Genomic DNA, 24,252 nt, shown 5'->3' with positions numbered 1-24,252 from the left:
TAACGACATATAATTCTTTCCTTGGCTATGCCCACTTTGGGACTCTGAGGTAAAATTTAAACAGCTACCTTCTCTGGCTTCAATCTAGCTAGTTTGGGCTCTATTTGCCCAGAAGAGATAGCATGACTCAGTCCCTCAAGGAAATATAAACAGATTTCTTGTGAACTTTTACCTTCATGTGTTGAAGTCCATGCTTTTGCTATTGGTATTTGCAGTACCTAGGTAAAGCTAACTCAGGTGTATCACTGTGTTGCAATCACCAAATCCTCTAGCTACTGTGCAGAAAGACCAAAGATATGAAATTTCGCAATCTGGACACAGATACTTAGAGTATGAAACACACTGCAGATTGCTGTTTCATGTAGACCTGGAGTTCTTTCAGACAGATCTAAAATTATGGAGCAGAAGTTTGGGTTGGCAATTGTAATTTATATAGTTCACGAAGAAAAAAAGCACAGCATTACCTTACCACACTTAGTTACAGTTGGACCATGCATTCTCAGCTCTGACAGGAAAATCCTGTAGATCCAGAGAACGAAGCTGAATTGAAGTGATCTGAAAAGAGATGATGGGAAAGATGCCTGAGGCCAGAGCTGAGGAAGGCATGTAATGGAGGAAGGAATAAAGGAGCTCAGAAAATCAGTGTTTGGATAGAGCCAGGTTTAAGACTTGAAAAAGGACAAGGTTAAGCAAAACAACAGTAAGGAGAAATGTGAGAATCAGAGGAAGGCATAAATTACAAAATGGAGCAAAAGAATCTTTCAAAATGTTTACCTTCATCCCACAGAACAATTGAAGCAGGTGGTTCTTAATACTCCAAAAATAGATTTTCTATTAAAAGGCTTAAAAAGGGATCATTAAAGCTGAAATTAACCTGAAAAATGAAACATAGGTAAAGGTAACACGCAGTCATCTAGTCTGGAGAAAAGTTATGAAAAAGATGCAAGAAATTAATTTCCAGTTCTTTCAGGCAGTTTGTAGGGTTTTTTTTCATTTCACATAATTATTTTCCTTCAGAATATTTCTCTTTCTAGATGATCTTGCAAGTTCTTGTTGATTTCATGCAGACTTTGAATCATGTACATTTGACTATACTCGTCACCATAAAATTTTGGTACAGTAACAGAGGATATTTGCTGGCAGTTTTCAAACACTTCCAGTACTGCTGCAGAATCAGACTAATGTTTTTCATCCATTGGTTTGTAATTGATCTGAGAGCTTTTTAAATTAATTAGGTAAATGTGCTCCATTTGAAATTGAGTAATAAATTGACTACCTAGTGCAAAATTGCCCTAATCTGCAGTTCAAATGAATAGAAAATGCAAAGAGCTGAGCGGTAGTACAGAGGGAAGGCAGTGAGTATGGAGAGGTAGTATAGAAGTGTCCTGCTTTGGGTAGGCTAATGGTGATGGCAAAAACAGTGCCGTTTCTTCAAAACCCACAGAGGTGGTCTGGATTACTGTGTGCAGTAAATCTAGCAGACTCACCATCCAGAATTTTATTGCATGCAGGAGCTCATGGGGATTGCCACATTACCAGAGTATTTCTTTAGTAACATTGACCACAAAATGACCGGTCAAAAATGATCCTGTCATTTGGAGTGCTAAAGATATGCTTTCCTTCAGGAAAATAGAGGTTTTTTATTGGCTTCTTGACCAAAGTAAGCTTTGGGGCTTTTAAAGTTTAACATTAATATTATTATTATTATTATTATTACTATTTTTGTGGAGGGGGATGGATTCAGTGTGAGATTTTAATGAAAAAAATGTTCAAAACCTGATTCAGTCCCATGCATCAAAAGCGAACTCTTTGAATGAGATATGTGGAATTCGGGAAAAAGGATAGATACCTCCTTTTTCTGCAACACATCTGTTTTATCATTTCACTAGACAGTATGGCTTATTAAAAGTGTTTTGTAAGGTAGAGGGCATTAGTAAGGTGTTTTGTAGAGGTAGAGGGTATTTTCTTTGAGGTTGGAGTTTTTTTTGTGGGTGGGTAGCATTTATATGCATTTTGGCTAGAAATTGTATAACAGACAATGGTAGCTACATTACCTGCTTAAAATGAATTAATTAATGTGCAAATTGATGGTAATACTTTCCTTAAAAACACAGAGATAAATTGTTCAAGTTAGTCCTATATTTAGTTTTCCAATGTGTCATTTTATCTTCATTGCAAAGTGACTGACCTGCACTCTGAGTAGGAAAAAATTTCTGAGCATTGAAGAATGTCGCAGAGTCACACATCCTCCTTAACTACCTCTTCTGGAAGGATGTCTCTGCCTTCACAGTAGAGGAAAATTAACAAGGAAAGCCACAGATGGAGGGAACCTCATTGTTCATGAAAGCCATTCCCTTATCATTTTCAAGCAAAAATACAGAAGTGTACAGACTTCTTTCCAAAATGCCTCGTTAATTTTTTCATCCTGCTTTTGCTAACATCATGCTCCTTGATGCTCTAAGGAACACTCCCAGCTGCTCCCCTGTGATATGGTCTCCTTGGCTTGACTTGAAATGAGACATGGGTTTTGCTGTGCCCTAGGGTCTGTAGTTCAAATACTCTCCTGTATGTTGTTAATGGGGGCAGACAACTCCCTCTGTAAAATACAATGCTTGTTCTCTCTTGATTCATGTGCTTCACAGGGACACAAGGTGAGGATACCCTTCTAAATACAAATCAGTGACACAGAGGTAAAATATTAGTCTGAATTAGCACTGTAACTACAAGTCACAGGAAATATGAAAGGGATCTTGGAAGGTAGCAAAAACATATTACTGAAATGACATATACAATGAGGTTTGTGCTGCTCTGGATGTTTGTTCAAAAGGAAAAAAAATAGTGAAGCTCCCTGAAGCAGGATTTTCTGAGATACCACTGTGGTAGCTAAGCAACCTTACATTAAGTAACATAATAAAATTAACTAAAACATTTATTCTTTCAAGTATGAGCTAGTTCCCTGTTCTCCAGGATATGACAATTATAAAAGACAGTCTGAAAGGAATTCTATCATCACTGTTTCAGCATTTAATTCCGGTCTTTCACCCTTGATTAAATCAATGAGAGCTAGACACCAGGGTGTTTTTGAAAAACCTATTAGGTGTGCCTTTTTTACCAAGAGGCCATGAGATACTTTAAAAATCTGGTGTTTAGACATATGTCTACTTCAGAAGTATACATTAAAAGGAGTTGTGAGGCTTTAACTGCTATTCTGCATTTTGACATATTCTGGAGTAAGAAATTGGTAATTTAAAGCTCATCTTGAATACAAGCTGATCTATGTATTACAATTACCAAATATACACTTTTTTTTAAGACTCTGATGGCCTGCCTCTTGACTACTATTGGCTGCATAGGACAGCCTGATGACACTGTGCTCTTGACCATGGTAGGGACTGCAGGCAGGATGTCACCCATGTTATTCACATCATGTACAATTCTCCCAAATCTCACTCCCATTGGTGGAACCAGTGGTGGAACCAAGGGGTGCTGCAACTCTTAGATTCCAAAGATATTTGCATGGTTGACTTGTGGCCAGATGACCAAGTGTCCCTGGCACTCCACCATAGACAAGATATCAGTTATGATCCTATTAGAGATTGTGTTTCCTATTAGGGATTGCGAAAGTTGCCTTATGGGCATGCTGTTGCTTGTCTTTTCTACTGTCCCAATAAAGCTTTATTTTACAATGTGTTGTCAGACTCCGGTACTGTCCAAACCGCAAAGCCTTAGAACTTCTATGTTGATTATAATTCATATAGCTGGGTTGGAGAAAAAAATTATTGCAATTTCTTTGGAGTCAGCACAGCTTGATAGGTAACTATTGTCAGGCACTCACCTTGCAGAATTTCAGGAGTATTTGTATGGTATACTTGAAATATTGCACCAGGAGATTTTTGTTTAGCAGTCATGACTTTACCTTCTTACTTTCATTAACAGGATAAAATATTGAAGCTACTCCAATAATTTTCTAAGAATACATTTTTGAAGGTACATATAATTTTCAAATATTCACACATAATCAGATTTAAAATGTGTTCATTTTTTCTCTATCACAGGGCTTCATCCCACCCCAGATGCTCTGTAATGAAATCCTTCGCTGGATGAGTAATTATGAATTCTAGGAGAAATGATTCACTTAGCTTTGGATTTGACTCTTTGTGATATTCTCTAACCAACAATGAGAATATTTCTTTCCATGGTATGGAATGACATTTGATGCAGGTTCTTCTAAATCCACCACCTGCTCTTTAATTTGCCTTTATATAGATAAAATATTTTTCATAAGGAGATGTCACGCTTCTATTTGATAATGTATTTTATTAAATGCAAAACAGTGAAGTTAAAGGTCTGGATTAAACCAACAAAAGTAAATTTACCACCTCATTCTTAACTTACTCCATATGACTAGTTAATACAACACATAATAAGAAATTTGGCCACTGCACTAAAACCATTGCATTATCATTGAAACCAATGAAATTGCCTTAAAAGCTATAGTGTTAAAGCATTCCCTTCATTATTGTCTACTTATGTCATTCTCATAATTAGTTTTGGTTTTGGGTTTTGTTGTCGCTGTCATTTTGGGGGATTTTTTGGGTCTTTGCACTAGCTTATATACACACCAGTTGCTATCAGAGCATGCAAAAAAATTACAATTCCTGTACTTTTCATGTATTAAAAAAAAATTAAGTCAAATCCCATGTACTAAATCTGATTTGGAAAAAAAATGTGAAATTTCAGCATGAACATGAAGCATAACCAAATCTACCTCTACAGCTTTTCCTGCTTTCCATCTTCCCTTCATTCTTTGATTTATAGTTTCTCAAGGTTTTCCAAGCACCTCTAGAGTTTTAGATTAACATTCTATGATTATTTCCCATTAAAAACTATAGAATACTTTTTATTTCCAGTTTAGCCTCTCTTCTGTTATATTTTATACCTTATTTAATGTTCTATTTTTTTCCATCTTCCTTAATAACTAATTATTTTAGTTCCCTTTTATATTACCTTTCTTCACTCATTTTTAATCCCTTTCATTTTAAATATCATTCTTCAATTTCTGATTATTTTTTGGCAGCCTTTAAATCAGCTTACTTTCACCAGCTAAAATTTTGCATCTTGTTACTTATCATGATTTTCTCTCTGGTGGGTGAGACATGGAAATCTCGAGGTGCACTGTGAAGACCTTCCTGTGCATTGCCTGCTGAGTGAAACTACCTGATCCTACCGCTGGTTTTCAGAAGGTTGACTGTGAATAATCAGGTCCCAATTTACCCAAGGTAACATTGAAATTCAAATCCATTTTTCCATAGCTGTTTCTGAAGTCATCCTCCAAGGTGACACTACCTGGTATTCTACTCTCTAGCAATTAAAACTTATTTACAGTAGCAGTAGGGACTGAGACCATGTGGAGCAAGTCCCAAATCCTTGCTCTCTGTGTTAATGTACCTAAAACCTAATGGCAATACTTAAAAAACCTATTCAGAAATTAGGATAAATTAGTTTTCAAAGTCATGGTTCTGTCTAGCTTACCATGTTTTCCCTTGGTTTGGCTTGGTCTATTTTTTTTTCAACAACAACAAAAATCCCCAATGGTCTCATCCTCCAAACAAGAAAAAAAAAGCCTTATTGTAATCCTTGTCAAGATAAATAGTTTCTTCCTTGAAAAATAGTTGCTTGCTTCCAGAGCTATTTCCTGTGATAAACATTTAGGAAACAAAGAAAAAAAATATAACAAATTACCAATTATAACATTTCTATTGCCAAATTTTTACTTAAAGATGAAATTGAAGGGCAATTTATGTACAAAGAATGCTGATAATTAGAGGACTTTGTATATGTGCATAATTGCAACAAACTCCTTTAGGCATAATTCAAACATTTACAAGAGGGAAAGGGCTTGTGTATTGGACATGGTGTGCCAGTTGTAGGTTTTTTGGTAGCAAAAATTGTATTGTCTTTCTCTGGATATGTAAGGAATGAAAAATAGAGATTTTTTTTAAAGTCCCTACTAAAGGCTTTCGTATTAGGTCATTGAGAGGACGGCTGGATAGGTAAAGAAAGAAATGTTATTTTGTACATGACATATTTTGAAAACCAGTAGTGATTTTAATTTTAATTTTAATTTTAATTTTTTTTTGTTTGAAAAACCCTTTTTTCTGATGGCTACATATTTTTCTAGAACCTCATTTTCTTTCTTAATTATCATTGCCCTTTATAATAGGCATAATTTTCATGAACTTAACAATAACTATTTTTGATGAGTGAATTCTTTTTCTTATGATTACTCCTACTGAAGAAAATCTGGTTTATTTTTCAAAAGGTGATTTATATTTTTGATATTTCCTTATATTATTTTTTGTGATTGTTTTCAGTTTCATAATGATCTCTGAAGACAGATCTTAGTCTTTTTGTAAATGAAAAAACAAACTAGTGTTTTCCAAAATTTATGGAAGGAATAATGGCTCTTTCAGCACTTAAAAGATTTTTTTAATATGGGAAAAATATTTGATGTATAGATAACCTACACAGAATATTTTTTGCAGATATTTAGGTATGATCTGAATAATGTTTACAAAATGAACATTACATCAGTATTTAGATAAGAAGTTATACATTAAACTATATGTCACTACTAGCATTATGGAAAAAAAAATATAGGGGACCAGATTTTCATGCAGTCAGGGTAGAAAGCATAAAGGCAGTAGTTCAGAGTTATTTTCATAGATTTGTGACAGCCAAGAACTCTTAAAATCTCAGGTGCATAAAACAGTAAAGACAAAGTTTTCTTGCCTGATCAGACAAGTTAAAAATTTGTTGAAGAAGGGTAGAGCCTTCTGCATATCCTGTGTGTCATGTGACAGCTACATGCAGATGACTTGGAGACTTTTGGACTTGCTAATGGGACCAGGAGCTTGTGTTTAAGCCACTGAATCCCCATGAAAAGTTTGATTCAGTTCCAGATGATGCCTGCACATAAGTACCTCCATATGGGTTAGATATCAGTACTTTTGTTACAGTTTATGGACATCTACTGAGGATAGCAGGTATAATAGAGAAACATTAATCTGACAATAAAATCTTCAACAAAAAATGATAATATTCACCATTGTGAAATCATTTGAGGTATTTTAGCCATGATGAGTTGTTCTTTATTTTGATACTGAGGTCTCCTTGGAGAAAAACATTCCTGCTGGGGAAACTTCTGGTAATACTTTACTGACTTCCTCTCAGCTATTCCATCTTGGCAGAAGCTTGAAACAGTTTCTGTTTCAATGCCACTTCTTGAATCAATGAAAAGGTGTCATAATCATGTTTACAGAATGTACTCTTGTCCGTGGTATCAAGCATATGGCGTGATAAATATTGTACCTACCATATGGAGGTTGAATATTACAGGAAGTGTAACTCATTAGCCATGTCTGTATTGGTGATTAGATTTAGTATGCACATACGTTCTGCATATTACTGTGGTTGTAACTAAAAGTAGGACACTTAGAGTCTGTACTTATTTACTCCACAATGTCCTCCAAGAAAATTCCCTCCTTCCAGCTGGGCCAGTAGAAGTTCCAATAACTTTGTCTCAGCTGGAAATTGCTCTCTGCAATAAATCATGGTCATTTCATGCTTTGATGAACCATACTGAAATGTGTCAAAAAAACTCCCCTAACAACTTAAACAAAGCAAATTCTTTCTGTAATCAGCATAGCATATTTTTGCTCTAATAACTAAGAAAAAAGTCAACAATTGCAAACAGTGATATAAATAAGAGTTTGTAAAAACTCCTTATATGGCATTGAGCTGTGCTTTGTACAGGCTAAGGTGCTAAAGTCTTTTTCTATGTGTTTGAATGTTGCTTTGGCTATGTCAGCAGACAAGGGTATGACATAATCGTTCAGTCATATGTACTCAAAAGTCTTAAAATGAGGGGTATTTCAAATAATGTGTTCATCGTAGGGGCATCCAGAAATTTTTTACTTTTTAATGTTTTCCTTGATGGTAGATTCCCCAAAGGATAGCAAGTCTGATTATTATTGCAATTTTATAAATACTGCGTTGGAAATTAAAATAATTGTCAAATATATTTGCAAAAGTATTCAAATTAAGGAATAGTTCCAAAGAAATGTGAGGATAAAGGACCCTGTGTAGAAGTAATAATCTATATTTTTTCAGTGGTAAATATGAGCTTTGGCTTAAAGATGGCAGTCACTGCAAGCTGTTTTGAATTATCATCCTCTACATCCCTGTGGTCGTGACAGATTTTCTATCCCCTTTTGACACATTGATTTCAATTTTCTAGACAAATGGAACTAGACTGCACCCATTGGTGACAAGGAAAGTCTTACCAATTTCTTGTCCACCAGGAAAGGATAACTGAAAGAGAAAAAGAGAAACATGATATTCAACAGAACATAGATAGATAGATAGATAGATAGATAGATAGATAGATAGATAGATAGAGTTAGAATCAATCAAAATATCTGATTTTCTCAATGTGACAGTAGCACCTTTCTGCTTCCATTTTTTTTCTTAATTATTTAATATTTTACAGCAGAAGCAGACTAATTTAATGTTATACATTCCTTTTGGATTGTTTGAAATAATTGGTATGATATTTTCCACAACAGCTTAATTACTATACATGCAATAAACACACTCAGTTCACATTTCAAGTGCAGGCATATTCTGGAATTACGAGAAATTCTTTTGATCTAGCTTTCCTTATTACAGACAGCACAATATATGCCTTTAGTAAGTGTCACTGTTATATAAGTGCAATCAAATTTTTAGAATATGAAATAGTTGGGGAAATGTGCTTTTGGTGTAGTGGGAGTACCTCAGAAAAAAATGTAAATGCTGAACTGTTTGAATGGCAAATTACTGAAATATCTGAAATCACAGAATCATAGAATGGTTGTGGTTGGAAAGGACCTCTAGGATCATTCTTGTCCCAAATCCCTGCTCAAGCAAGACCACCTAGAACGCACTACCAAAGAACACATCCATGTGATTTTTGAGTATCACCAAGAATAGATACTACAAGCTCCCTGAGTGACCACTGACACCTGAATGTGCCAGTGCTTGGTCACTGTCATGGAAAAACAATGTTTTCTGATTTTCAAATGAAGCTTCCTGTCTCAGGTTTTGACCACTGGTTCTGGTCCTTGTTCTGCCCTCTTTGCCATTGCCCCTCATCACGCCTGTAGGTATTTATACATGTTTGATGAGATCTCTTCTGTGTATCCTCTTTTCCAAACTGATCAGGTTTACCTCTGAGGGATTCTCCAGTGCCTGGATCATTTTTGTGGTCCTTTGTTGGGCTCTCTTTGGTATATCCATATCTCTCTTGATCTAAGAACCCCAGAACAAGGCTCAGCAGTCCATGTGTGGTCTCACCACAGCTGAGTAGAGGGAAAAGATCTTGACCTGTTGGCAACATTGAAGAAAGTAGGAGGAAAATGGGAATAAAAAGACAGAAATAAGGAAAAATATAGTTATGTGCAATTTTTTTCTTATTTTCTTTGTTTTAAGAGTCAGGAGAGGACATATTTTCAGCCATGCAAGTGTTTATTATGAAGGTACATAATAGTTCAAAATTATGCAGATCAGTACCAACAATCTCATAGTAATCTAGAGGTTGAGCATTTTTTCATAACTTTATAAGTTATTTATATTACAAATAATGACTATGCACTCAACAATACTCGTTTACACCTTGTGGAAGTATATGCTTCCAAAGTACCTTATGAAACTTGTCATTATTTAGGTGGAGAAAATTATGCAAAAAAATGTTAAGTGGTTTGCCAAGAGTTTCAAAGTAAGCCAGTGGCAGGCTTAAAATAGATCTGAGGTCTCTAGGGACCCATCTGATATCCTCTCTATAGGAATACATTTTGCATTGGACGTTGGTTAGAACAATTCCATTTTTCATTTCAATTATAAGTTAAAACTAGCATAATTAATACTTATTGGATCTCTTATATTTTTCAGCTTGCTGATTAATCTAAAAATATGCAGATATATTTTTTGTAGATATAGATATGACGTAATGAAGGTTAAATTTAAACATATTTTATTTTTAGGTCCATTTGTTGGATTTCAGTATCCCTTAAAAAAAGACCCAAACCAAACAAATCACAACACTACAAAACACAACAAGTGGTTTTTTTTGCATTAATTGCCCTTTATACTAGTGGCAGATTTCTGCTTTCAAAGATAATTCCCAATAAATTCCCTTAGGAAAGGAAGTTCATCTCAACTTATAAATTCTAACTTCAAAGAGAATTAGCTCCAATGTGTTGCAAACAATTTTCAGGTGCCTGCAAATTCAAGTCTTTTGCAAATTTTACTTAAAGCTTTTAGATTACATTATTTATGACCTTTTGATGGCAAAGAAAGGCTACAAAAACTGTAAACTGAAAGAATAATTTTTCCTTAGTCCCCTGTATTCCAGAACTGTTATACCACCAACATGGTATATATGCTGCAAACATCACTGTCAGGCCAACATATAACTCTGTATGGAGCTGAATATTTATTTTCCAATTCACAGTTAGCTTACAGTTGCATAAGTAGAGTGTAATCAGACAGAGGCCGTTCATACTTTCTGAAAAAAAAAAAAAGTGCTTCTGAAAAATGGATGTTGGATATTCTTAAATCCAGAAATTTAATAAAGAATATATCTGTGTTTAAAAGGATATAATCCCTCTCTGATCAAACAAATATTAGGATAATTCAAGAATCCTAATGAGCAAAGTAGTAACGAAAGAATTCTTTTAGACAGCTGGTAGCATAACTATATCATGTAGATAATTTTTGTTATGCATTGTCAAAGAATCTTAAATTTTTCCCTATCTTAACTTCTACAAATACAAATGACAGATCTCTTTCCATATTCTCTTCAATGACATTTTCAGTAAATTTAATTTATAATATTGTACCAAGTATCCACTGCTACACTGTCATTGAGATTATTGAAATGATAGTTCTGCTAGATAATCTATCAATCCAAACTGCAGGACTTGGGCCAATCTCGTCTATATTAAAATTACCTTCCCTGTAAGAAGGACATAATTCTTCTCCTTTCTTTCACAACTTTGCCTTCTGTTTTGAGTTTTATGAATAATTGCTTTCTACTGATCAAAACCAAATTCTAATATACTGCACAGATGGTCATTGATCACTATAATCACTAATGTATAAATAAAAATATGTTTATGTTTCAAACTAAAACTGACATCTCTATAATAAGACCTCATACACACAAGCTAGTACATTACTATACCATACCCAGAGAGGCTGATTGCTCAGCTTCTGTGAGAGATTTTCCAGCTGAAATATGGATCCTATATTAATGAAATATAGAAATATTAGTATATATTTTCTGTGCAAAAAACCCTCTATGTATTTGATTGTTAAATTAACTGAACCCTAGGATTCTCTGTTAATTAAGATAGTACTGCAGGTATATATTTTAACCAAAGTACATTTACAACTTTGTATTGGTATACCACTATAAACCTGTTTTCTAATTCTGTTTTCGATGAGAAGTTGTCTGATATTCCCTTCCCAATCTCTAGTGGATAATTCCCCATGCCACATGATCACCATGCAATTTAGGTACAATTGCTCATCTGTTGTTGACAAAGGTCATAAATAAATATATGGCAAGTCAGAACTGTGATGCACTAGAAATGCTTTGAGGGCTACTGGCCCTTAAAAAACCTTAAGTAAATCTGAGTAAAGGGAGAGGAGAGGAGAGGAGAGGAGAGGAGAGGAGAGGAGAGGAGAGGAGAGGAGAGGAGAGGAGAGGAGAGGAGAGGAGAGGAGAGGAGAGGAGAGGAGAGGAGAGGAGAGGAGAGGAGAGGAGAGGAGAGGAGAGGAGAGGAGAGGAGAGGAGAGGAGAGGAGAGGAGAGGAGAGGAGAGGAGAGGAGAGGAGAGGAGAGGAGAGGAGAGGAGAGGAGAGGAGAGGAGAATTTAGTTCAGTTTTTAAAAATTACCTGAGCATGATTTTTTCTTTCTCATGCGCCATATAATCTATATTAGGTTTGACAAGTGTAGACCAACAGTTTAGAAATAAATGAAAACAGGTCTCTACCCTGAATGAAAACAGGTCTCTACCCTGAAATTCTCCATACTTTCTCTGTAGAGAATTTTTCCTTGCTGATTGTAAGAGCGGCTTCTAAGTGTAAAATCCAAACCAGGACCCCAAACCTATTTAAAAAAAACAACAAAACAACAACAACCACCACACAAAAAAAAAAAAAAAAAAAAAAAAGAAAAAGAAAAGAAAAAAAAAAACACAAAAAAACCCAAATAACCCCAAACAAACAAACAAACAAAAAAAAAAAAACAACCTAAAAAAAACCCTAATCAAAACTTGTTACGGAAATGTCTAAATTGAAAATACTTATGGCAATACATGACTTTAGTTGATCCATTAACTAAGGTCTTCTTCCCAAACTTACTGTGCTGTATAATGTGCTTCTAAGATTAGGCTACCCTCACTGAATTCTGAAAGCAGCTGAAGTGTTGTAAGCATTGTCTGCTCTCCTTTTCCACATAGAAGCAAGGAAACTCATAGAAAGTAATAAAAATCTCAGTAGTTTGAATCTAACCTTGACAATGGTATAGGAACAGCATTTTTCTTTCTTGGGATATTGTCTGCTTTCTTCTTATTGGACTTGAAAGGTTCTATTAAGTAGGTTGGGATAGTTCTCAATTCTTCTGCTCTTATGTGTTAGATTGTGAGACATAGAAAAAGGATCTTAGAATTTAATTATGACTTCCCACTCAGGAAATTTCCCCAGAAATTTCTTTGTTTTTTTCCTCTATCCATAAAGAGATTTATGGTCACATTGGCAAATAATGCACTTCATTACGGCAATAGGAAAAGTGTTGTTATTGAGCAGTATTTTAAAGGAAGATTATGAAAAGAAAAATCAGAAAATGCATTTTTTTATCCTCTTTTTATCTTTTTTTCTGTCCACTTTCTATTTTTTCCCTTCAAATGCTACTTCCATTTTCTAAACCTCACTAATCAAAGCACCTTCTCTTTTCTTTAGGTGTCTCAAAGAAAAATGAAGCTCATGATTCATGCCACTTAAAAATGATGCCTTCCCAGGGTGACTGCTGAGAAAAAAAGGAGAGAGTTTTGTCTACAGAGTGTTGGCCAAAATAAGGTATGTAAGGATGAACAGAAGAAACACTCTAGAGTGAAGAAAGAAATAGAAATTTGCAGATGAACATGATGTCTGACTGGCAACTACTTACCTGTGCAAGGTACAAAAGGTATTGTAAGAAAAGGAAACTCAGTCCCCACCTTTTGGTGCAGCAGAAAATGGTATATAGACACTAGAATATATAAAAGACAAAAAATTAAAAGTCTAACACTTGCCACCGGTCGAAGAGTGTGTAAGCCATTAACTGATAAAAAAACCTTCTTGATTATCATGCATAGATGTGAATCTATGACTGAATCTTATCTAAATTCTCCATAAGAGCACAGTTTGGTAATATTTTCTATTTAGTGTTATAATGCTATTTTTTATTATAGTGCTTTCCAAAGTAATATCTAAGTTACTAATTGGCAAGTTGTGGGCCAAGTCAATTCCTATTGCTTTCTATTCTTTCAGCAGCAGAGGTCTTCCTAACAGATCTCTTGGAGTGCTCCAATCATGTCAGTGAGATACAAAGTCAAAAGCATTTGAGTCCTGGAACCAAAAATCTCAAAATGGAAAAGCAAACCCACGAGCTTTGCTTGGTGAAACAATGAGAGGTCTCCTCCTGAGTTCTGCCCGGATCAAATTCCTCTATTACTGTAATAGTGATATATTGCCCTCATAACTGATGCTTAATGGCTATAAATATTGATGTCTGCCCCCTTCCAATTATGACTAAACCCAAATTGCATAAGAGAAGTTTACTTTAAAACACAGTTAATATGCAGAACAGATTTCTTTCCCCTGTCAAGAGAGCCATGTGTTGTTATGGCTTGCCTTTCATTCAGGTTTTGAACTGGTTGCTAAATAACCATCATTGTTATGAAGACTTATTGCATGCTCCTAGCTTCCCTTCCACAGAGGCAAGGCAACTGTCACTTTTACAATCCATCTAACTGGATACCTTAGATCTCTCAAATGACACGAGAAGTCTGTGTGGAGAACCAACTCTGTGACCAGCAAAGAGCACTATTCTTACTCTAAAATATATATTGCATTAGAAGTCAAATCTGTGTTTGAACCTTGCTTTAAAAATACTTAACATAATGAGGAACTCAGGATAGTTAAATTGCTAAGAGGCTTTGTGTCAAATATATCAACATAATTTTATAAGTAAGAATCTTTAAAATATTAAATTCCAAAATCCACGTACATCCAAGCTGTACTCCATTTTATTTTCCAAAATATAAGCATATGGTCCATTTAAAATTAATTAATTGCCTACCATGGCATTTTTATTACTAAGTATGTGCACTATTTATCTTAAATATATTCCAATCATGATCATATACTAAAATCCAATAAATTTTAAATATAACACAAAATAAATATTTTACTCTGTTCTTAAATGCAGCCTGATTACGGAATAATTACCGATTGGTAACAAATGTTTAATTTAGTATTTAGGTGTATTATAGGCCAAAGTAAAGGCATACATGGGACATGGGGCCACATTCCATGACAGAAAGATTCCAGAGAAACGTTTGATCATTCTTTGTGATGCATAAAATATGTCACAGCTGTACTATAAAAGATATCAGCCATCAGGTAAGGCTGTCATTTGCCCTTGCTGGATTGTATTGGAAAAACACAGTGTTTCTGCCTTGTACTTGTGTGGGATTACTGCTGGAGAAAACACAACCTATTTAGTCTACATACATATTACCATTACCCTGCTCTATTTCAAAAGAAAGTAGTCATAAAATAAACATGGTGAGGAGAATAGATCTGGTTGATATTTTGTTTCAACATAGACCCATTTCATAAGTTGTGAATATGCTAAGTACTGGTCTACATTAAAGCTAGGTTCTACAAAAGGATTGCATATTTCTCTGGGGACTAGTTCCTTTCATTTGATTTCTGTTGTGCACACATCTTATTTTAGTTCAAAATCTAAGTCTGTGTCACAAATAATATGTATAACAAAAGAACAATGGCGGTAAAAAGAGACCAAAATTTATAAACATTTACTACATTTTCCGTTAACTCACAGATTTTTTTAAAAATGTATTTATTAAAGCATCCATACTATTAACCTGCTCATCAAAATACATAGAAACTATAACTGCTAGAATTTTAGTAGAATTTAAAGATTTTGTGTCCACGATGTTTGCCCATCAGGAAACACCTTTATCAAAAATTAATACCTCATTATTTATTGGGTAGAGAGGAAATTTGATACTCTACCATAGCAAAAATTGCCTGTTAAAATAACCTTGGAGACTGGCCTTTGTGAACATTTATTAAATGTAGTATGGTCACAGAAAATACAATAATTTAATATGGGAGATGTAGGAAGCACACCAAACTGTGTTGGGTAGAACAGTAGTTAAAGTTTATAACAGCTATTGCATTAAACAGTATCTTTACTGAGATGTAGAGATAGATGCTATTCTCTTCTAGTTTAATGTATTTACAGTTTGAAGTAATGAGTTTAGTGTCGTCAATTTGAGAATTTTCTCTGGGCTCTTTTGGTGTTCAAAATTACTCTAATTTACAGAATGAAATTCTATCATTAGTTAAAAAAAAGCCACAAGAAAAACAAAAATGGAAGATAAGGAATATTATTATAAAGGTAAATTTATTAATATTCACATGAAATGATACACAAGCTGATGAATAACAATCACAGCTTTCAAGACCATTAGAATCAATTTTACCTGTTGTGTAAATATCTTGGGGCTTTCAAAAACTTCTCAAACTTAACCAGACGTATCTAAATCACAGTTTTAACATTAGTTGCTCAGTAAGAAAATGAAAGTCATTATTTTTTAAATTGAGTTTGAAGAAACACTTTTCACAGAGAATTAACATACGGCACAACAGACAAAATCGATTAAGGCCCGCCATCTGGCAGAAGTCTAGAAAAGTTGCTGCCATATGTTTTGACCAAGACTGCAAAATAAACTGTTTTATACTGTCAGCACCTCCAGTCCTGTTTTATAAATTACATTTGGTTTTATTATATATATGAAAAAGATTAGGAAAGGTTTCATCTAAGACTGGCTGCTTAATTGGAAAACAGACGCTATATAAAATTTTAAAACAGGCACAGGGTGATTTGAGCTCAGTTTGAAAGCTGTTTGACAGCTGTAAGTAACAAAAGTGCAAGGATTGCTATAAATTGTTTATTAGGCAGATCTTTAATTCTTAATGGATTATATTTAAATCATTCTTCAAGATTCAACAATTGTAGCTTTTCTTTGACAATTACAGAAGAAAGTGTAATGCAAAATTCCTAGGCAGAAGGGAAGAATGTTCATGAAATTCATAGGTAACATTAAGAAGTGGTGAAATGAAAAAAAACCGAACAAAACACTTTTTTTTCTTAAATGGATATAGTTTCATAAAGAATAGATTTTAAAAATCAGTATATATGTATGTTTCTGTTGGAGAAATATCATCTCAGGTTCAAATGAAATTTAGGAATGTTAATCTCTTTTGCAGCTGCTATTTTTGTTTCATGGTATTTTTACAGCTGTTTTTAATTTCTTTTAAGAAATACTAAACCTTTCAGAGTATTCCCAAGTGAAACACCATGGTACAGATAATTGGTTTCATTGCAATTCAGATTATGAACATCATTTTTCAGTTGTTACTTTCAAACTATATACACAGCTAAATCTGTAAGCCATTTTCTTTATTTCAGCTACTATCAAAAAGGGAGAAAATCACATAAAGTATCACAAAGCCTTAATGCCTTGTGAGGATCTGTGATGCTTGAAAGTGTTTACTCTCTACTGAGAAATGTTCATAATAAATGCAAAACTATCTTCTAAGATATTTATGTTTATGTATATAGATGTATATATACATATATATGTAAACAGATCAATTAGTTGTGGCATAAGGCAATATAAATTGACCTCTCTATGCATCCCAAAATCCCTAAATCCCTGTGTTTGGAAGAGGTCCATTCAAAGAGAATATGGGTAAAAAAGAATTTTAATTCAGTTTTGAATAAGTTTCATGACAACTGTAACTGAAGAGCTGTTAATAAAATCTCCAACATTTCCTCTGTCCTGTGCTTTGCGCACATCACATACTAGTTTGCTGTCAAAACTCTTGTAGGAAAAAAAAATATTTTTTCCTCCCACCCTTTCCCTCTCCTGAGCCTCTCGAAGTACAGAGGACAAAGTGCTAAGGAACACCTGGATATTTCCTTTTATCCTCATGTTCAACATGTGTCTCCACATTGTATTTACGACATATCCTTTAAGCCCTGAAGCAAATAAGCTTTTATTTTTCTTCATAGGCTTCTATCTATGTCATTGCCATAATATCATTGTGCTTCATAAGGAGTAATGAATTTATTCTCAGAACACTCTTATGAGATCAGGAAATACTTGAATGAATATTTACTATGACAGAACAGAGAAAGCCATTGAGAGGTGTAGTAACATTTCAAGCAAAGCAGAAGCCCAGAGTACTCAATTTTAACCCATGCCATCTTTCACAAGACAACTCTCAACTTTTCCAGAGGATCTTAGCTCACTCAGGTTGATCAAAACTTGCTTTATTGTTGCCCAATGGAGACCTAACTCATACTGATCTGAACTTGTACAGTTTGATTTTGACCTGAAATTAAATGGAGAACAAAAGTCAAATACTTATTTGATCAAATAATAAATGACCTTATCAAAACATGTGCACACAAGGAAGTCAAGTTCATGCTGCATGTGTAACCTCGACTTTGTCATTTCCATACACCAAGTGTTTCTCTTTTTTTGCACGTTTCACTTAACACTAGAGGTAGGAGGCAGTGTTGAAATTAAAATATTTGTAAAGAGCACTTGACAAATGCAGAAAATTCAAAAATATTTTGTTGCTTGGCAAACCAACAGTGACATTTTAAAATTTTTATTCAATATATCTTTTACCCGTACTTTTTAAAAAATATCCTTATATATATTTACAAATGGTGGAACAGACAGGCTCATTCCATATATATATATTATATACCTATGTGTATATATATATATAAATATATATATATATGTCTTTGAAGTCTCGCTTACATATGCATCTTCACTTAATTAAAAAAAAAGAAAGAGAAGGACATTTTCAAGTTCTGCTTTACTCCCTATGGACTGTCACTCATTTTGGAATTCCTGTGAGCTAGACACGTGCAGAGAACCACAAAGAATATAAAGCAGACATTTATGACAACAGTTACAGATTTCACCATGAATTCATGTAAACCCTTAGCCTACTTCACACATCAACACCAATTTCACTGCAGCACTAAGAGACACAGTAAGACTGATCCCCAGGCTAAATTTCATTTCTTTAGGCAAATACTCATTGTCATCTTGATGACTTAGGAACCCCTCTTTTTAAAAATGGAATATACAGGAGAATCTTTATTTAATCTTAACTTATAGACAGTTGAGACTTAAGGCTTATTAAAAGAGAAGAAAGTGATTAGAAGAACAATTAAAAATATATCACACAGTAATTTGTATTTTGTAGCTAGCTATTAGGAACTTGCTTGTTTGTTTTCAGCTCAGGTCTTCATTCAAAAATAAGTTTTGCAATTTAAATTGGTAAAATAATAATTCTTCATGAGCATTCATCATCAAATTTCTCAGGAAACTCTGTTCTGAGGTAAAGTGTTGCTTTTACTGACAGCTACTTTGTATTTTTATTGATAATCTGAAAAACCATGAAATTTTTGCCTTCGAAGCTTTCAGGCCATATAAGAATTGATGAAGAAGAAAGTTATTATGAGGACAGGTTAGTATTAACAAGTGATACATATTCCTTGTGTAACTGATCTCAGACCAACAGCATACACCTTATGGCAGACACATGGACAGTTGTACATCTGGCAACAGAACTGGATGATGATACTTTGGAAATTATTCTTAATTAGTGTTAATATCTGTATTAGATATTAATATGAATATTAGTATTAATATCTGTGCCTACCAGCACCATTTGGTCTCTATGGTGGACCTGGTCCCTGGTTATATAGACAAGGAAATAATGAAGATAATATTCAACCTTGTAGAGTCAGATATTGAAGAAGTACTCAATTTATTAAGGTGATGAAGGTCCTGGGTGTCAGTAGTTCCTAAAATAAAAGAATTGTATAAACAAGAGAGTTTTCTTGCACATTCTGGGCGTCTTTGAACATAATAAATTTGTAGGGCCAAAGCATTTATATAGAAAGTTGAATGAGAGAAATATGGAAATTAATGTATATTTTATGAAAGAATTCATTACATTATGTGCAAAATTAGAATAGAAAATGTGAATTTTTTGGCCAATATTTTAATACTGAAAAAAAAGTAATGTGCCACCCATATATTATATTATATGGTTCAGTATTTATAGCAATTACTTCTGGACCAAAATTCTCTTTGGATATACTAAAAGTATAAGTTATAAATAGCCAAGTTGTTTTCAGGTAGAGGTTTGGTTTGTTTTTTTTCTTTCTTAAAGACAGACTCAATTTATAACTCACATTTTATAAGAAAAAAAAAAACAATATCCATCATTGTTATTTATAACACATACTTAATATATCTAAAGATTACAGAATGGAGATATTGTGGGCAATTGTATTTTTTCTATCTTTTCACTTTTTGCAACTAACAGGATTTGGCATATGGTTTTTCATAATTTCTTTCACACAAGCAATCAGGTGGTGTTTCTTTTGTTTTATGAATGTTTGCCAGGGGAATAAGAGACTGAACTTTACTCTCACCCCCCCCCCCCAAAAAAAATAAGAACATATAAAAGAAATTATATGAAAACCACAAAAGCTTAAAGAATAACTCAAGGGGAAATCTCCTGTCTGACTGTTTTCCAATAACCTGGATTCAAAGGCACAATGTCCTTAGAAAACTAATGACTGCTCCATTCCTGAAATCACCAAATGGAAATTTACCAGGCAATATAATTATAACATAAACAAAAAAGCAAACAGAGCAACAGTAAGAGTAATATGAGAGAGAGAGACACACACACACAGAGACAGAGAGAGAGATTTGGTAAATTAAATGTCAAGGTAAATGGAAGCAAGATTCAACGGAAAGTTAATTGCTGAAAGCAAATAAGATTTAGAACTTCACAATAAGATACTCAAGTGAAAGATATACATGGAAAGGGACAGGTTTCAATTTAGGGACAGGCTCCATATTTATTCATTTTAACTGAAGTAGGGAATGACTACTTCTCAGAGCTCATCTATTCTCTCAGGTACAATGGAAAATGTAAAGATGAAATGTAGAGAACCACCTAAGATGAGGTTTGTTCACTTCAACCCATTTTTTACTGCTCTCAAGCCACAGCTAATGAGGGATCATGACAGGACTTCTGAGGGTTACATTTTTAACTAAGCACACAAAATGGTTCATATTTGAACATGTTCTTATTCACTGCTTCTTCAATTTTTGTACTTCTTCCACAACCTTTACAAGAAAATAATATATTCTCCCTTACTGTATGATAATACTGAGAGTCAGTAGTACTAAGCCAGAAGAGGGTTTTATTTTGGTTGGGTTTTTTTTTTTTTTTTTTGTTTGCTTGGTTGTTTGTTTGTTTGTTTAGGTTTTTTGTTTGGTTGGCTTTTTTCTTGCCAGATTCCAACAGGAAAACTTTAAGGAAGGAAGAATCCTTCAATTTACCAAACCTAGTAGGCTATCCAGCTTTATTCAGGGTCTTAAAGGGCATGGATGAGTACAGACATGCCTAAACTCCTCTTCTGATATTTCTAGTTGTTTCACAGGAAATCTGCTTTAACTTAAAAATCACATAGCTAGTTCAGTGTTCTGTCTAAACTTGAAGGAATTGTTTGACCTAATGGCTTTAAATTTATTGCCTTGCCCCTTCAGAGCTTTAGCAAAAGAGCATTTCCCCACATTAGGTTACCATTGTGTGACACAACTTTTTTAAACAGTGAGGTTCTTTTGGAAAGGTAAAATGTTCCCTAATCCTGAACATCATTGTGATTGCAACAGAGGTGAAAATCCATTGCATTGCTTAAACTTTCTGTTCTGGCAGAAACATGGCATCTTAGAAACATGCACATAGTTGAGAATGGAGAGGAAGCAATGCCGCTGTTCATTCTCACCTAGAATGCCAAGAGTGCTGCAGAATGCCAGCACAGGCTGAAGAAAGGGGCCATGTGTCCCATCGTGTTCATGGAGGCCAGCATGCTTTGAGACACAGAGAGAGAGGCTTCGAGGAGGGATAAGCTCTGGCACAGGCTGGAAAACATGTATCTCACCCATTAAAAGTGCTAGATGGCTTGGTCATTGGATTAGTCCTGTTAAGTTCTGTCCAGAAAGAGCTTTTTGGGTTACCCTTAAAAGACATCTTACTTTGCCAAAATTAGATATAATGAATTACACAGTTTCTTCATATATATATATATATATATATATATATATATATATATATATATCACACACACACACATATATATATAAGGCTATCTATTGGAATCTTACTGCAATTTAGCTATTAGAAAGGCTAAATTATAAAGCCATTAATGTGGAATATGTACATAAAAATGTATGTGTTTATAAAAAGCATTGTTGAAACCTGATCACAAGGAATAAAAGAACAGAACCAGATTAGGATCTGTAAATTTTCCTGAATTTTGAATTTATTTTTTTTTTTACATTTGTGGTACTTCTTTTGGTATGATGATTTTCACTGATACACATAAACAGACTAAAAGTGAGTAAAGATTCCTACTGCAATCAAGAATTAAGTGTATTTAACAAATAAATGCTAATTTTACTGGAAAGCAAATGTAATACTAATAAACTAATATGGAATATGACACACAAATAAAAAAAAAAAAAGATCTTTTTCACCTTGAAAAATAAAGTGGCACTTACCTTTCTTTGCAGTAAGACCAATGAGGGGTGGATTTTGCACTCTCATCTTCCTAGGTTTTTTATGCTAATCCAAACACATAACAAGAATCTGTTTAGGTAGTATATTATAAGTGTTTTATACTTGGAAATAGCTTACTACAACAAAGTTAGAGTAAATTATTTAATGTTTGTTCTAATTTCTCAAATCAGTAGACCGCAAGCTCAGAGATAGCCTGCATTTCTTATAGCTCTTGCTTTTGATAGGGTATTAATACATACCAAGCATACATCTATTGCCCAGGCATCAAATAATTTATTATAATATATCCTAGAGATATTGCAATTTTGAGTCTATATTCAACTCTTTTGAATCTGAAATACTGTGTCTTTTAGGAACAGGAACACTTTCTGTCTCTGCCCTAAATTTTGAGGAGAGAAAAGTTGTTCCTAACTCAGGACTCAGTGACACGTTACCTTCCTCTGTAGAGCTCAGAGGAAAATGTATGCACAAACAGAATACCACCTTAAGGTCACCATTTTCCTCATGACACACTAAGCATAAAACATGTTATTCTGGCAGGGGCATTTTGTGTTTTTGTGAAGTTCACATTTTAAAACCAGATATAGATATGCCCATGGCCATAATAGCATCTCAAGGGGGAAAAAACCAGCACTTTCTTTCTTGTCTGTAAAACCACATACCCCCAGTAAAGCTAAATTGAACAAAACTACCCTCATGTTTTCAGGATTTTCAAAGAAATAATGTAACAGTAGCCTACAGGTGGTAACATTTTAAGAAAAGTGCATCTGAATGGAGACCAAAGATTCCAATGCCCGTTACAGGACAAAAAGCAGGACCTGAAGGAAGAGGAGGTGCATGCCTCTATTTAACATAAGTCCCAGTGTCGAGCTCTTCATCTACAGCAGGAGGTGGCCCCTCCTAAGGCTAAGTGCCTTAAATTGTACATGCACAGTTCAGAAGTGGGGGTCTCTGGGGAAAACTTCATGAGGAAGGAATAATGCTTTTTAAAAAAATTTATTTCCAAGTAAAGTAAAAAGTTTAATTCAATATACAGATGTGCTTTTTTCCCCTCTCTTTGATCTCTGAAAAGCTCTGGGTAAACACATCTAACAGCTCTCAGCTGCATTTGTTTAGCTTAGGTAGCTGGAATTTTACAACAGGCAGTTGGAAGAACAATTGGATTTCTGCAGCAATTGTTCTGAAAGAGACTGAACAGTCTTTTCAAGCTATATAGGACCCCAGAACAGAAATTTACCTGTTGTAAATTTAGATTAATTGTAATCGAGATAAACAGAACTATTGATGACTTATTCTCTGTAACTGATTCCAAGCTTGACCTATAAATCTCAAGCAAAGATAGAAACTGTTAGTATGCCCAGATTTTGAACCATGTATTTATATCTTTAAAATATCCAACACACAACAAAATGTATCCCTGGTCACATCTATAATTTTTTTCCTTGCTGGTCAATATCTTACTCTTAAAGAAATCTGTGCAAGTAGCATTTAGGTTGTAGGCTTTTACAGTTATTCCGCAGTTTTCTGGAGTGCATCTGATACCAGTACATGAAAAAAATTGAGTTTTTCAGTCAGAAATATGTTCTGAAAAAGGAATCATAATTTTTAAAAGCAGTGGTGTTGTGGTAGTGATATGGTGTATTTGAGATATGTATGCAGGCACATGCATAGAGCAGATTGAAATATGTGATGTAGAAAGGCTCTTCTGGCAGCAGCCTGGAGTGCAAATGTAAATCATTTCCTCTTTTTAGCACTTAGGCAAGTGTACAAAATGTCTTACCATCATCTGTAGACCAAATACAGAGCATAATATATATACATATGTGTACAGACACACACACATGTACACACACACACACGCAAATAGTGAAATATAAAATCCTTATAAATAAATCCACGTTACAAAATTGTGTTTATTTGCATTTACACATAACCATAAGTACACCCATACAAACATACGAATACAAATGTGTATTTTCCATCAAAATAGAAGTAATTTATTTCGCGTGTATACATCCTTACTTCTTGTAAAGTATATTAAAATACCTTTGATCTCTTTATGTAGTTTGGCTAAAAATCTATAACACATTTTAGCAAATGCTGACAGTGAGTTTTCAGTTGTTGAATATCTCCTCAGCCCCACCTGATGTCATTAAA

General features: G+C 34.2%; 1 long non-coding RNA gene across 1 annotated transcript; it reads left to right on the top strand.

The window, feature by feature from the left end:
- Positions 1-4,114: 4,114 nt before the first annotated feature.
- Positions 4,115-14,697, top strand: LOC131093815 (uncharacterized). Its single transcript, XR_009115618.1, has 4 exons — positions 4,115-4,198; positions 5,155-5,279; positions 13,066-13,182; positions 14,629-14,697. It is a non-coding gene; the product is annotated as an uncharacterized LOC131093815 (long non-coding RNA).
- The last annotated feature ends 9,555 nt before the right edge of the window (positions 14,698-24,252 follow it).

The sequence above is a fragment of the Melospiza georgiana genome, chromosome 1, assembly GCF_028018845.1.
Source record: "Melospiza georgiana isolate bMelGeo1 chromosome 1, bMelGeo1.pri, whole genome shotgun sequence".
NCBI classification, from domain to species: domain Eukaryota; kingdom Metazoa; phylum Chordata; class Aves; order Passeriformes; family Passerellidae; genus Melospiza; species Melospiza georgiana.
Note: the sequence above shows the minus strand (reverse complement) of the source record. Positions and strands in the feature narration are given on the sequence as shown.